Below are 16,764 nucleotides of genomic sequence, written 5' to 3' on the forward strand. Positions count from 1 at the left end.
CTTTTAAAAGGCACTGCGAGCATCGTGCTCCTCGTTGGAACGCCTTGTTCCTCCTTTTTCTCTTCCACTTGGACTTTTCTCTGACTAAAGTATAAAGCATAAAGTATTTTCTCTACGACTGGGGATAAAATAAAATGAGGACTCATTAGACTCAGATTTCATGGCAAAAGGTCTTTTGTTTCACTGCTTTTGCATAAACATGAGTAGGGTTCAACCACTCTTTTATACCCACCAACTTTTTCTCAGACACAGTCTGGATAAGGAAGGCGTGGTGGGATATGCTCATTTAGGGTCACACCAAATATGAAATAAAGAAGTACAACAGAGACAACCTGACTGATGTAAAATGCATATTTACACTGATTGAATAAATAGTTTATTTTAAGTAATTATGCAACCGACTAATAATCGTTAAATAATTATATTAAATGTGTGACAGACCAATAGAATACAATTAATGCTCTCTAGGATATGTGATACCCAAATTGATTAAAAATGAGTGATTATTGATTTTATTAGGAATAGTGCGACAATTTCTACAAGTTAACTCGAAAATATTCGTGACACGAAACAAAAGATGGAGAGCAAGGAAGAAAATATTTGGCAGTATCAATTCCACGAAGCCATGACAAATCCCACCAGTTACTTACCTAGATACTTTACAAGATACTTTATCCCATCATTTGAAAATACACGATTAAACGAAGAAAAGTTAAACCAAATTTTGAGTGCATAACTACGCTCACCAATAAGTGACTCAAACTACTCAACTTTTCCTCCACAAGCTCAATGTTAGGAGGAAAGTTGGGTTGGAATATCTACGAAATGAGCTGACTTGGTGAAAACAAGATGAAGCAGATTTGATAACGTGAAAGTAAAAATGTTGTTGAGCCTGAAGGAGTTTAAAGAACTGAGTCAACTTAGAAGCAATTAGCAGCAACTATGAAACCTTCTCCGAACTTACCTTAAACATGAAGATAGAGTTTCCTTCCTCCTTCTCTGGAGAAAAGAAAGATTAAAGAGACACCTAATTATATGGCTGGAGCGTCCATATGCATCTATACCACTGATACCACTCAACTGCATACTTTGATTGCAGGGTGTGCCATCCATTCACAATAATATACAGTTAATAGTAAAATACTGTTCCCAAATGAAATGCATTTATACACAATGTGAAAGTTGGACACCCTGACGAAAAGTAGTGGGGAAGGGAGAAAGTCTGCAAGGATGAACCAATATATATGTAACTATACCACCAATATACGTGTACGAAAGTTACATAAGCAGGGCCACCGGAAGGCAGTCAGTTTTATTTTGTACGTACGTATAACTGCAGCACACTTGGAATCGAGACCTTGTTTTGTAGAATCATATAGCTGAGTTGCGAGAATAATGAGTCTCTTGTAAGTTCATTAGATAAAAGACAAAGTTGCTACTAATTTAAGGAAAGGAGTCCCACTTCAAAGAATAATCATCGTGCAGAGCAATTACGACCGACTTTCTCAAATTATCCCCTCATTCTCCTCCTTCCTTCTTTCTTCCTCATCTTACCTTCCCTCAGTCAACAAATCTCTCCTCCTTTCATCCCACCTCGAATTTACATAACTCTGTCATTATTCTTAATGAGTTGATGACATACACAGAAGGCATCCCAGCCAACAACGTGGACTCTCAAACAACATGTACAGACCAATAAAGCTCGCAACATGGAAAGGTTAAGGAAAAGTCCAATATGCCCGCAACCACCAATCTGAAGAGTAATCACAATCACTATTTTATCCTTCTTTTAAATATTTAGTAATTTCAACGGTAAACCTGCTACTATAAAATTGACAAAATTAAATCATGTTTGTAAAACAAAATATGTCTACTTCAATATTACAACCTTCAAAAAGAGCTCAAATTTCATCAGTGAGCTTCCACGTTCCGAGTGAAAGATTGAACCAAGAAGACCTCTTGAATCTCAAGTTTAAGGTTGAGAGATCTTCTTGTGAGATCTTAAAGAATGAGCATGTTCGACAAAATGTGCAACCCTTCTCAACCAATCTAGAAAGCTCTTTGGTTACACGAGGAGTAATGATGAGACGACTTATCTATAGTAAATATCCAATCGATAAGTAATTTATAGGAAATTCTGCATAGTTTAATCCTCCATTTGCATGCATTTCTTAATATCTAAATATATAGGTATCAGTCTAGCTCGTATCGTTGTACATTCATAGTTTGCTGTATGAAAGACAAAGTGTCTTGAAAATATTTAACCGACAACTGTATTCCCTGAAGATTGTCCTTATGCCATTCACTTAAAAATAAGAAATAAAATGCATTCTGACCATTGTTCATTATTCTTTTCTTCCTTTCCTATTCTATTCTTGAGTTGACTCGGGACGTGGTGTTGCCTTCCCCAATACACTTGGGACAAACTGAGTTGATGTCAGTTGAGAAAATGCAAAGATCAACATTTACGATTAGCCCTTGTAATGAATGGAAGAACGAAGAAAGGCACCAAAAAATTTTAACGACATGCTGGTTGGCATAATGGGTAATAACTTGTTTCTTTTACGCTTCCTAAACCTAAACCCCTGCTCACAAGAGGGTCTTTAAAGTTTAAAGGACTTTCGTGAGATTCTGTTTCACCTTCTTTTTCAGTCTCTCCAGAAGTTAGCCACCACGACATTTCAGACGCTTACTAATAGATAGACATGCATACATCAGCTTACGTACTTCTTTGCATCTAAGGGTTGAATCTCTTGCAGGCACCCTGAAATTTGGGCACGCTTACGATGGTTGAGCCATGAGACGCAATGTGAACTCAATTCATGACAATCAGGTTGCATGATGTAGCTTAAAGTTCAGACTTTATACTGCCCGAGTCCGAACCAATCTTATTTAGATACGACTTTTAAGACTTATTCTAACTTGGTGAACATAGGTTCGTCCGCTAACATGTCACAGACGGACATGATGATGCAATAAGTCTTCGCTCGGGCTAAAAACTATGTATGCACGAACGGTTCATAATATTGAACATTTGAGAATTAATTTATTTTTAATTACACGAGATGAGAAACAATATTGAAAAATAATTATAATTGCTCGCAAAATATAATTTTAAATTCCAAAGTAGCAGCTAGCATTACATCTTAGCAAAAACCAAATACTTACTTGTCATACGTCGTAGTTGCAGTCAAAGGAAATATTGGTGGTCTTGTCTCATTTCTAAACGAAGGACGCAATCTTTCCCTCGCAAGAAGAAAGAAGCCAGAGGGGAATTTTAAGGAAGGTGAAGTCCCTTTTATATCTTGAACCTATCTTGAACATTTGATGCAAGGCTTTGGAATGAACTTGGCCGTTGATATTTTTCATTTCTTTAGAGGAAGTTATGTAGGAAGAAGAAAGAAAAAAGTGGTTCCATTGTTCCATTATTACTTCCTCTCAACTATTCTTGAGACTTTATTCAGCCAACCTAAATTCTTAACGGCCAACTTATCCTTGAAGATCATGTGAGATTTTCTTGCAAATTTTATCTCTTGCTAGACACATGCTGAATTTGTAATTTGAATTATTATAAACAAAGTCGTGCATATGCCCGAACGTAAACATATTGCAAGTTGTAACTGCAACGAACGTAATTTTATCATGAATCGTTGGATACTAGCGATTGAATAAGTTTGCATAGAGGTAAATTTTCTATAAGAATAGTTTTTTTAAGTGAAGAGCAGGTTCTGCAAGAAGAATGACAATGTGCAAATAGAATTATTACTTTTAAGTTACCTTTTATGTATTCTACAACTTATAAATGATTCAATGAAACTGTGGGTTATATTTACAAATGAACTTCAGGAGCTTGTAAACGTTTCATGTATCAATCAATGTTGAATCTGTCGTAATAAATATAAACATTTTTTAATCAAATGGAGAAAGGATTTTTTACTCCTTTTCAATAGCATGCCGTTAACTGGCGTTTTAGCCTTGCAACCCATAAAGTATACTTCTTGTCTGATGATCCAGTGTGAAACTTTGGTAAGAAAGATGCAAAACCGGTATGATACCAGCCACTGAACTTTTAAGCTGAAGAGTTCATTAAATCAGAATAAAGGCACTCATGTTACTCTGCTTGTAATGAAACCCTTTATTATTAACAATTCTTGATATCGCGCGTGAAATACTACAGAAAAAAAATTAAAGAAAAATAAATAAAACCATTTTTACATATCAAATAAAATACAACAAAATTCCCAACAGACTTAAATGACTAAAACTAATCATTAACGTGAAACCGCATTCTATAGTGGCTGCTAGATACATGCAATTGGTGCTACTGAATGTGCTGTCAGGTTTCAATGAACGAATGAAACAAGGACCAGACTAATTTTTTCAGTGTTCATGAATGACCGGCATTACTTCACTTTATCCTCTGAGAAAGAAAAATCATGAATTGATTCGCATATGGTGCAAGACTTGGAGGGACTTAATTATGAAATCAGATTTTGTCTCATTTTTCTTCTTTCTTCCCTCACACTTTAATCGATTTGAACAGTTATTTGTTGCACAAGACACATGATGGTGGAAAAGAGTGGACAGTGGGTACATGCATTAAGCGATTGAGCAACAAGACCCGCTATTCAATTTTTCATAAATAGTTGACGAAGCTAGATTGCTTAAATTAGTGACAGCAAGGATGAATTGAGGTGGGTGATGAGGGTGAGAACCAAACACAGTCAATGGTCATGAACTTACAGCGTCACATTGGTCATTCGTATCAATATCAACATAATAAAGGAGGGGTGGGCTATTTGCATAGAATCAATTATGCAATTGCATCCGGATACTCCGAGTCTTGCTCATATTGCCCCATCAGCAGCCCATGCGAAAACCTGGGTCGTAGTGAAATACGGCTCACGAATGAGCGTGACTTCTTTTTTAATCCTTAAAGGGAAGTAATTACGCAAGGTGCAATGATAACGGAATATATCTGTGGGATATATATTGTTAATATTTGTTTGTCCGATAGAGTTCTTCCAATCGTATAATGCTTAAACTTGTATTAATTAAAAATGCATGTTAATTGCATGACAGCCATAAAAGTCAACAGTATTACGACACATATACAAGTACATAAATATGTGTATTTTGCTTAACGATAAAGATCATAATTTATAATGCGTATTTCTAAATCAACATCATTTCTGACATTGTAAAATACTCATCTTGTCTGCAGAAAGTGTTTGTAAAAATTTTACATTTTCAATAAGACTAAAGTTACCTCCAATGGTGTGGGAAAGTTACAAGTTTTATTTAAAGTCCTCTCGTTCCCTACGTTGCATTTTTATATCGCAACAATATAAAGGTACATACTCTCGCGAGGAGATCTGCGTCCCTGCAACACTCAATGTTTGTAAAAGAACTCAGCAACTTCCCAAGAAACAATTCGGACCGGTTTTCCAAAGAAAGATTGGAAGAAGAGAAATGTGAAGAATTTTAAATCAGCCGAGAATAATGAGGAAGCCGGTTCCCTCCAGAACTTGATGTACTTCCTACTGTGTCCTTATTCGTATCTACATAAATACGTGCGAGGAGCTGGGGAGAAAGAGAGGGAATTTCTCAAGCAATAAAATGATACCCTCCCAAATAAGTGAGTCTTTGAGGGGAGAGCTTTTATCACCTTGGGCAAATCTTATACCTTTTTTGCCTCTCTCGCAACTTGTGGAGCATGAGGAAAGTCCCTTAAGGAAGAAACGGAAGAAACGGAAAGTTGTCCGTTACTATTTCCATCCTCCTCGCAACAGCTTCTTCTCTGGCCCAATCCATTACCATTGTTGCTTAAGAAGCGACCTTTCTTTTCTTTTCATACGTACGTACATTCTCACGTTTAAAGAACCTTTCAATGCAGTTGGCTTGGCTGTTCAAAGACCTTTAAACTTTAAATCCATCCCGCAGAAGGAGAACCAGTCTTTCCACATATTCGCATACGAAGATATTCTTTTCATTGTTACGTCACACGCACTCTCTCGCTCTCATGCATTCTGCAGATATGTATGTATGTATTTAGGTCCATTTGATAAGTCGGTTGGACATACATAGTGGTCCATGTTGCATCACACGATGATGGCCTGGCTCACTTATGATGATGATAGGTGAGGTCTCCGGATAATAGAATTCTTTGAGGTCTGGTTCTTCCAATGAAAAGAAAAGAAAACGGAAGAAATCTTTGGAGGAAGAAAAGTTTAACGGTTCCAACTTCCAACTTCATTACTTAACCGCCGTCAGACCAAGACGCAGTATCAGTCAACCAAGTGAAGAAAAACGTCTCAAGAAGGTATCTCTCTCAGTTATCGAAATTAAGTCTTTTAGCGTTTATTATTTTTTAATTAAATCTTCGATCCAACTTGAAAGGTTTTGTACTAGGATATTTTATCGTTCTGTTTGAATGTGTGTGAGGTTTGTGCATCAAGAACTCCTTATGACCACGGTATCATAATCTTATCCTCATATTAGTTCCTTGACACAAGGCAGATACATTTTGGTGAAATGTGAAAAATGGCCAGATGTCTGGATTTACTGATTGCCTAGTGTGGAAAGTAACATTAAGAGTGAATCAAGGAAATTGGGAAAGCCCATCTTATTTATGGCCTTTGTCTTCCCTCAAGATCAAGTAAAGCCACGCGTTATACATTTTGCCCAATACACTTTCTTCTGATTTGGGTGAGATTGACCAGACGATCGTATCGTCCTTCTCTCTTATACCAATACGTAAATACATACACACACACATCAAGATCTCTCCGGTTGGTCAAGTCATAAAACATCCATTGCGGGCACTCTGCCCGAGACGCCACAGGGGATCAACGGCTCCAGATTCTGGGATAAACATCTGCAGGATCGAAAATCGAAATTGAAGACGAGGTCTGTTCTTTACGCTTACTTGGTTTGTTTGCATGCATGAATGTACAAATGTATGTATGCAGGGATGTTAGATCTAGAGAGAGAGGTAAGAGACATTGGCATCAGGCCAATGGCCACACATGTGGACTCCAACAGTCTGAGTGAAAGAGGAGAAAGTGAAATTATTCTGGAGGAAGTGGAAGGAAGATGGGTGGTGTGTGTGGTGGTGATGATGATGATGATGATATGGTCGTAGGTGCGGTGGTAGTGTGGGAAAAATCGATAGACTAGAATCTCCAGTGCGAGTTGTGCAGAATAGACACCGTTCTTTGGTCAGCTCACTCAGAATTAGAATTTAGAGTTGCTCCAAAACTAAAGAAAAGGACTAGCAGTGAGTGCGAGGCATGAGGAGGCTGCTTCCACTTTTGTCGGAGGTGGATCAGATCATCCACGCAGTTTGAAAGTCTTATAAGAGCACTTGCGTTTATATTCCAGTTCACTCTATAAAAAAAACTTTATGCACACACTGAGCCACCTTTAAAGTCATCTTTTCATCTTTGCATAGCACCTTTTTTCGCCATTTAGAAAAGTATACGTACGTAAGTACATGGTGCAGAATATGACATGCAAAGAAGAAATTTGTAGGCATTTCCATTCGCTCACGCTCACAGCAAAGAGCCATCATTATGAAAAAAGCATTATATAACCAGCGATTGAGTTTGAGCATGGGACACACTGCACATCAGTTTATGCTTTCTCCCTCTCCAGAGTTTTAGTTTTGAGAGAGAGAAAGGAGAGGCTACCCGGGTTTTCGGGAGCGTGGTTTAAGTAGGGCAGAGAGAGAGAGAGCAGTCTACGCCAAGGACCTCACCGTCGTAAGAACCTTTCCTCAAGCACTGTCCATGCTGAACCACCACTTCAACTCCCACGGTTTTCTGGGGTCGTGCACAAACTTGCACCTCCGGGGTCATCCACGCGTCCTATCGACGATTATATCAATGATCACCATAAATTGCTGCATAAACAATCATGCTTTGCAGACTTCGAATATGTGCATGACGCTGGACACATGACTTCAACTAATGACAAATAAAAGGGGAAAGGTTTCATCTTATTTTGTGCGAATCTGTGAGTCTTTCACTCAGGGAGCTACTGTGACTGCAGGCTGAGGTTGTGAATAAAAGAAGGGTTAAGTATGCATGTGGTGGAGGTTCTGGTCGAGAAGTTTTGTGGGAAGAAGCGTGGGAGAGGCGGTGACCGACGAGACTGGCGAACCGAGAGGGGGAGGAGTTTGAGAAAGAGATTCGCGACGCGCAGATTCTTGCACGCAGCGTCTTTTTCTTGAGACCAATCTCCGCTCAAGACGCTCCCTCCTCGCACTATAGACTTTTCGCCCTCCCCGTTTTTCTTTTTAGTCCCAACACGCGGATATTAATAGCAACACTATTCATCTTCCGCTAGCCATTCCTCTCACTTTCTCATGCGCGTAAAAAACTTGGCTGGAATTTGCATCTATACGACACCATGAACATACTTCTGTACATGTGTAGTTTGTCCGTCTAGGATTGTTGGTTGGTTGGTTGGTTGGTTGGGTTAAAGGTTGGTCTCATTTTGGTCTTAATCTTATCACGATGCGACGAATTATTGTGTCCCTCTTCAAAGTCTCATGCAAAATTCGATTATCGCGAACAACATTACGTTCAAATAAAGGCGAAGGAAACAAAACTCTAATAAAGATGACACACATTCTCCTCCAAAATGCCTCATGCACATCTCGCCCTCACTCGATCACCTTATCCCAATTATTGTGTAGAGGGAGAGGGAGAGAGAGAAATAGATTAGAGATTTTATTTGCGCAGCAGTTTCGCCCAGTTTGCCAAAGTGGGGAATCTGGAATGGAAAGTTGATAAGGTGTGTTATCATCTTACCTTCCTCGAAATTGACGAAGTCTGTTGTAAGCAAGCATCAGTCAGCATCATGAATATGAAGCAAAATCCCATCTCCTCGATGCAGTAAACTCATCAACTTGATACATATATACACATAATAATGTTATCATCGGTCGTAATGCTTGTGCTTACGCGTATGGTTGTAGTAGTGGTCCGGATGGATGAAGATCACAATGTCAAACAAAGAGTGATTTCATTCCATTCGGTATATATTGGAGAATTGGCGGTACACCCAGGACTTATCTTTTCTGAAAAAAGATAAGTCTCTAGGATGCGATAAGTGCATGAACTATCCATCGTCATACTTACCACCATCTGAATAATACCTTGTCCTGCTTTAACTTTCTAAGCACTTATAAAAACGATATAAACTCTGGGAATTAGTTATGATTCATTTTTTTTCAATGTCATCTTCCCGTCATCATGACGTATAATAAGCGAAAAATGTGTCATTTTTAGAAAAGAAAACTTAAAATTATGAGAAATCCGGATGATGCTATGAGTTTTATTTGCATTCATACAAAAAGAACAAACTAATTCTAAGAGATTGTGACATCAATTAGCACAAGATATTTACTCACCACCACCAACTACATAAACGATGCATCTAGATTAGTTTGAAGTGGTAAATGATTACAGAAAAATGCTTAAGCTTGGATTTTTATGAAAGTTGATGTTTTTGAGTGTGATGATATTCCGACGAGGGCCAAGTAAGTGGAATGTGGTATTGAGTAACGTAATTTTACATCATTGCCACCTTGCTCGCCTTATTATATTTAGTGCTTGGCGAATACGTTCATATCAATTTGGCATGTTTGCCTACATACATTTATTCGGTGCTGATTTATTATTGGTTATTGCATCCTCGCTGTTGCGGTATCTCATCTCACCTTCTCTTCCCTCTCCGCTCTATCTTATTCGTGCTCGTGTACTTAAACTTAGGGCGATAAATGGATTCATTATTTGAGCTGTGGTTTGGTTTGGCCAATTGACGTCGCCGTTTTTGTACTGAATTGAAAGTGGATAGATTAAGTGAGAGCGAGCACCTGCAAAATATTTTAATGCCTTCATAAACTTGCTCATCATCGCCATTATTATTACTTCAATTCCAGCAAGGACAACCAACAACCAAGAAGAATTCCGCAAAATTTTATCCACAAGACTCATTCCGCTCGATGTGCTACTAATCATTGGGGATTGGTTATTAAGTAACTAGTTGTTGGTGCACTACATAATTTCATTAAAAAATCAACGGTTAATAATTTCTTTAAAAAGTCGAAGAAAGTGAAAACTTCAAATGAGGTAAGAATCTTTTTAAACCATTTTTCAAATACTTCACTATAAACCTTGCATGCCATTGCCATCAACATTTCAAGTCCTCTGATTATATACCTATGCAACGAATACGAGTGGCATGCATATTATATGTATGTAAAACAGCAAATCATGGTTCACTCCCTCGACCACCTAGTCGAAAAAAGTTTCTTAAAAACATCAAGCTTTTGATACCTACTTAAATACTTATATGTTGTTGAGTGGAACTGATCAGTTCATTGTGGCGAGACTTTAAATATTTAAAACAGCGGACCCAAGTTGTACTCGCCAGAGTGTGTATAGGAAGTACATATCACACAAGAGGGAAGGATGACGATGGTGATGATGGTGTTGGTAATATTGGTCCATAATTTATCTGCATAACAATCGTAGAAATAGAGGTTTGAGGTTCAGCATAAATTCTGTGATTGATTTGTTTTTTTTAAATACATTTTTTGCTAGAATTGTTTTTGGTTATAATTAGCGATGCACACAATTCGGAGCCTGTCTTAAAGTGAGGCTGGCCCAACACGATGCATTATTGTTAACTCCCTCCTCTGAAACCTCAACTCTTTCTCTAGAGCTGCTTGGCTTGCTCTCGATAGAGATGATATTATAATAGCTGGTTTGACTCAAGAGATCTGGGAATTGTACAGCTAAACGAAAAGAGCAGGAGCATGTTCTGCTAGTTTTTGGCTATGCTGTTATGATGATGTGAAGGCTAGTAAGTCGTGGCCGTGGTTGGTGGTGGTTGGTGGTGGTGTTCTTGAGCATATTGAAATCTGAAGGAAGTTCTGCACTTGCTTGCCTCTCGTTTTCTTATCCAGCGAGAGAGAGAGAGATACCCGGGAGTCGTCGTCTCACCCTCTCGCATTCCACCCGCTCTCTCCGCTAAGCTCACTTCAACCACTTTCACTTCTCTCGAGCAAATAGCAAACTCTTGCAGCACCAGTTTCTTAAAGGTGCTCCTTCCCCACGACCACCCGCAGCAAGGATTCTCACCTCCCATCCACACCCAACTTGTCTCATCCACGACACTGCTCAAAAACAGCCACCTGTCCCCCCACATTTCTTCACACAGCACAAATCTCGCTTCTGTAACAGGTACGAAATTTTCAACTTTCTACCCCACGAGTTAAGAAAGCTTGGTCAAGACAAGAAGTCTTAAGACGCCCCAGGGGTGGGGTGAGATCTTGTAGTTGCAGGATTCTTATAGCTTTCATGACAATATACAACGAATCATGGGGATGGATTGAGACAAATTATGCAAATTTAAATATGTTAAAGATTTCAGGTTCTTAAAAATTTCAAGAACCTGAAATGTGCAATCTGTAAACTTTTCAAAACTTTTCAATTTTACGGAAACCTTTGTTGAAAAAAACAATTTAAAGACTAGCTGAGTAACAAATCAATTTATTTCTCATATATTTGCATTATTTCATCGTCCACAAATATACGGAGCAAAAATAGATCCAACAAATCATATTTATGTACATGTCTTGAGAAACCCCAACTTACTTTCACTTAAACTTTCTTGATTTTTTAACAACTATTTGTCATTTTTACCTCTAATTTGAGTTGTCAAATTATCATTGTGTAAGAGAAACGTCCCATGCTTAAACTAATGGATTCATATCACCATTTTTAATCTGAGGGATTATGCATGATTACTTACATGTGAATATACGCAAACTTATGTACTAACAACAACGTTTGAATGGTATTTCGTTGTGGAATTGTACATCAGCAGAAGCAGTACATGATTTTTGTTGTGATTATTCGCAAAAAGGAAACGTAATACAATATTAGAAGATACAGCGTATATGAGCATCACATCTCGGCCAGGTCGCGTCACCTTACTCGTTTCCCAGTTTCGTGAAAATGCTTAATTGTAGGTAGGACTGAATTTGTGCATACCTCTGAATTATTAAAAAGTTATGCATTATCCTTCGCCATAAAAGTAAGGATGTGGATAGGCTGTCATGTTTATTATCTTGCGTGTAATATATTTTGACCACATTGATTTCAATGAATTTTGCACTTTTCAACAAGTCGCATCCATCCATCTCTTCATCCTCTTCTGATCTCACTATCACCTTGAAGCATTATTATCTGCTTTAGCATTAGCAGAATACAATAATTCCCACTTTCCACTTCTCATGAAAATATTTTACAGTCGTCATGCTCTTATTGTCCACGGCTGTTGTTGATAAGAGGGGATACGAAGGCAAAGTCAAATGCCATATCCTTCTGGAATTATTAGCTTAGCTTGACTGTACTGCAAAAAACGTTTTACACTTACAAATTTCAATATTTAGGTATATTTCTCTTACTTAAAAATTACAAAGTTTTGGTAGTACGTTGTACTACAGGTAAAATCATGTGACTACATGAAAATGTGTTGTGAAGAATACCACCCACATGAGAAAATTATGAATTATTGAACACATAATCTCCAGTTTTGCTTATTATTATTAATTTAATTGTAGGTAATTGCCCACCACCACCACCATCACATATTTATTACGTAGTCTAGTTCTTTTCCTACTAAATTCATCGCTGTTGAGATAACGCATTCCAAAAGATTACTTTTAATATAGTACTTACATCAATCAAGGCGCAAAGGTCTGCCACCAACTTATCTCACACTTTGCGATTCACTCTTGTTGACTATTGAATTATGTAAAATGAGTCAATGCATATACGTATTTATGTATATTAGTACTGCTGCTACTCGCTGCTTGTGTTGGTGATAACAAGAAAACGATTACGACAATTTTTATACCAAATAATAATGGTTTGGTTTGAATGTATTGCTAATACGCGTACATTGTACATAAATTGTTATTACATTCTGCAGATGATGATTGTGCTACTTTACTTGCTTTGCCACTATTTGTTCCCTCACTCTCAATTCACCGTCCTGTTCATTAAAAAATGCCAACTGCAATTGAATACCCTTGAGATCCCATCATGATTTGCATTTGAGTTCAATTACTGGAGCGATGGAACTTAACTTTACAATCTCATTGAGATCACCTCTACACGCAGCGAATATGTAAGTGTTTCGTGGTAAAACGTAGATGATAAAAATGATATTTACACCAAATGATGGAAAGTATTTGTAAAGTCGTTCGTAACAATAAAGATCCCCTTTGCTCCAACCATCGTCATTCTCAGATAAATGTATTGTAGACATGTTTGGTATTTATATAATATTTATATGGTTTGTTTGGTAGATAGCCTTTGTCGCAATTTCATATATTCACATATATTCACAGAGTAAAAAGTACTTATTCGTATGCATAATGTTTCATATTTCTATGTACATACTTATGATAAGAAGAAACATTTTCGCTCCTTCTGTCTCATTTCATTATTAGGCTTTTATTTTTATACCACATGCGAGTGACTAAGGTCACGTGTGTCATTTCCAAGTAAGGAGAGCATTGGAATTTGTCAAATTACTTTTTTGTTTAATCCTTTAAACCAAAGGATGAAACGTAAAGTACGCCGCGTTAAAAAAGCTTGCTTGGATTTGAGACAATAAGTTGTTTGACGTTTCCTGTGCTTTCTGCGATTTAGACGGAATACTTTAGTAGCTGCTACAATGCCATGACGCAAAGTAAAGTAGAACTGGAAAGAGAACAAGTAGAAGTGGGCGTTTTTGCTATTTTTAGTAGTTTCAACATTGAAACGTTCTTAAATTGCAAAAATCCTTTGGGTTTTTTTAGAGATCGTGTATTCAATGGCACTCTTACTTGTATAAGAGATACACGAGTCCTAAGTTAATATGAGAATGGGCGTTTTCACAAATAGAGCAGAACAGAGAAAATGATCGAATCGACACTTTACTCCCATTTTTTGCCTGTGTATAACAACATCTAATATTTATTCTTTCTTTAGCTACGAATGTAATTTGGCCAGGCAAACAATACACCAACTAAAATTGATCTCTTTTGTTTTACTTGAAATACGCAGTTCATACACTTCGTGATGCATACTTGTAAATATGTGTATACTTTTTAAGCTCAAATTCAAATTCAAACAAATAAGAAGGAATTTGTAAGTTACACAGCAAATTTTAACCCAACTCTGAATCAAAGCAAATACTCCAGAAAAAGCTAAAGAGAAAAACGCCCACTTTTGCTAACAAAGTTAATCATATGCGCTTTGCATGTATGTGAGAACCAAAATTAAGCTGGACAAAGAATCCGTCGATGAAAAGGATACTGTTACAGAATTTGTAATGTAACAAGAGTTTGCTTGGTTTTATCGTCGGTCACTCAGACTCATTGTCAGAGGCGAATTTATGCAGTATGTATCCCTAAGCAGTAAATGTACAGGAAGTGACCTGAGATCACTGCACCCATTTTTTGTTGAGAAATACGGGAAACAGTAATAACTATAACAGAGGAAATGATGTTTAACTGCTGTAAATCTAATATTTTTATTCCTCTGTTCCGCCTAATCAGATCTCTGCAAATTAAATCTACATCTAGATTTCCTTTCTTGTTGAGTCAAGTGTCGATATTGACGGGAATTTAAGTCAGGTTTAATACGAAATTGCAAACAGAATAAACTAGAATGACTCCTTTGAAATGCACTCCAAACTATAGCAGCCATTATAAGAGCATGACCATAATACTTCATTGCATTTATATATGTACAGAGATATTTATAAGTACTTGGCTAGTTCTGCTCCTTCCTTCCTTCTATATTTTATACAATAGTCGTGAAAAAAGTTGAGGTCTAAATCTGAGCATTTGAATCTCCAGCAGTGGACAGAAATAGAAATAAAGAGGGAGAAGGGAAGTGACCCCTCCTATTGTTGTTGCGTTGTCTGTCCTGTAAATCTGACAGGTTGCTTTGTATGCACTATTATATGCACTACTTAATGCGCCTGGAAATATACTAAACCAAAGCCAAAGTGAGTTTTATTTTGGTGAGAAACTGTAATTATTCAGCTGAGGTTGAGTGGAGGTGGATTAGGAATGAAATGAAATCAGAGAAAAAAGCGGAAGTGACGATAGAACTGAGGAAGTTGAAAACCTTCGAGGTAGAAATCCTCGCCGTAATAGAAGATCACATCCGTTTCGTGACCAGAGTCACAAAAAAACATGAAACATTGAAACTCTACTTTTCCTCATTCCCTTTCGTTTCGTGCACACTCTTAGATATTTACAAACCTATTTTCCAGCCAACTCAGGTGGACTGCTTTACATTGAAAAGAAATTTATTTTAGTTTCGTTTATGCAAGGAAGGAAGGAAGGGGAGCACTTGCAAGTGCCACCACAAAACATGCTCCTTCTGCTGATATGTACGAATACATGTAGCGATAAATTCACATACTATTAGTTATGGTGAAAATGCACTTGTGTCCCGTCTTGTGCTTCAAGTTGCATTATAGGAATTAGCCGTAATCATCATATGCACATATCTACGAGGAGTACGGAGGCGGAAGGGTGAGAGGAAATTTTCACCTGGCACTTCCTTGTAACAGCCAAATTAATAAATGAGTCATTCTTGATTTGAAAAGTTTAAAAGAAGCTTTCATACTTGAAATAATACGATCTAATGATCACCAACGCTCAACTAGTTGGTCATCCTCACATTTTCATAAGCCTTTGTATGATTATGTATGTTTGCACATAAGTCAGTTAAGTGGTCATGTGCTATAAAATTTGGGAACAGAAACGACACGATAATAATATTCCACATGAAAAATTCTTGGCTATTTGGATAAAGCATAGAATTAAACTTGTTGGTTTGGTGGCATCCGCCACGGAAAATAAATGCACGTTGTGTGACTACACCTCACTCCAGATCTAGATCGAGATCATCAAACTTTATCTTCCTGTCTAATCTGGAAGACCGACAGCAGTGCTGTACATAATTCTGGTGGAATGGAAAGCATACAATATTATCGAATGTGTGCAATATGGCCTGGAATGCGTCACTTTACAATTTAAATTTTACTTTACCTGTCTTTCCTGTCCTGTCCAGAACATTTTAATGTCTAAGGTATGCCACATATAGCGTGGGTAGGGTATCTCATACTCCATTTGGTGAGGAGACATGAAGAGGAACTGGTAATTAAGGCAGGACCATAACGTAACCAAACCAATTTTTCCACCCTCTTTCCTTCCTTCCTTCCTCTCTCCCTAATAACTCCAACTCATTCGTGTTCTCTGGACCAAAGAGCCTTTTAAATTTTAAAGGATACTGCAAAGTCAACCTCATTGATAACGCTGCTAGTCATGCAATTCTTTTAGTCATCATCGGATGCATAGAAAAATGTCTCATTCTAACCTTGCAAGTGAACAGTGGATGTATGTAAAAACACAATGCAACAAACCTTTTATGCAGATCAGCCACATGTCACTCTGCAGTTCCAACTTTGAAATAGATGCTTTGATGTTGTATTATTTATTAGAACTTTGAAGAAAATATTTATTACCTGACTAACTGGAAATAAATACAGAAATAAATGCATGCATACCTACTTTTTAGTGAAGTTGTACAATTTTTCCATATTCACTGTTTTCAACATCCATGCCATCCGACCAGCAAATAAATAAAACAAATAAAGACATCGTGTACAAATGTGGGT

General features: G+C 37.5%; 1 protein-coding gene across 3 annotated transcripts in view; it reads left to right on the forward strand.

Moving 5' to 3' along the window:
- Positions 1 to 6,394: 6,394 nt before the first annotated feature.
- Positions 6,395 to 16,764, forward strand: part of LOC110843098 (putative uncharacterized protein DDB_G0277255) — a 35,152-nt gene continuing 24,782 nt past the window's right edge. The window contains exons 1-2 of one of the 3 annotated variants that reach the window (XM_035848855.1): positions 6,395 to 6,909; positions 9,950 to 10,139. The gene's annotated coding sequence lies outside the window, so the exon portion shown is untranslated. Of the gene's footprint in view, positions 6,910 to 9,768; positions 10,140 to 10,986; positions 11,256 to 16,764 lie in introns of those variants that run through there. The other 2 variants (XM_022089016.2, XM_035848856.1) reach the window with 2 other exon arrangements.

Source organism: Folsomia candida, unplaced genomic scaffold (genome assembly GCF_002217175.1).
Source record: "Folsomia candida strain VU population unplaced genomic scaffold, ASM221717v1 Fcan01_Sc002, whole genome shotgun sequence".
Lineage (NCBI taxonomy): Eukaryota > Metazoa > Arthropoda > Collembola > Entomobryomorpha > Isotomidae > Folsomia > Folsomia candida.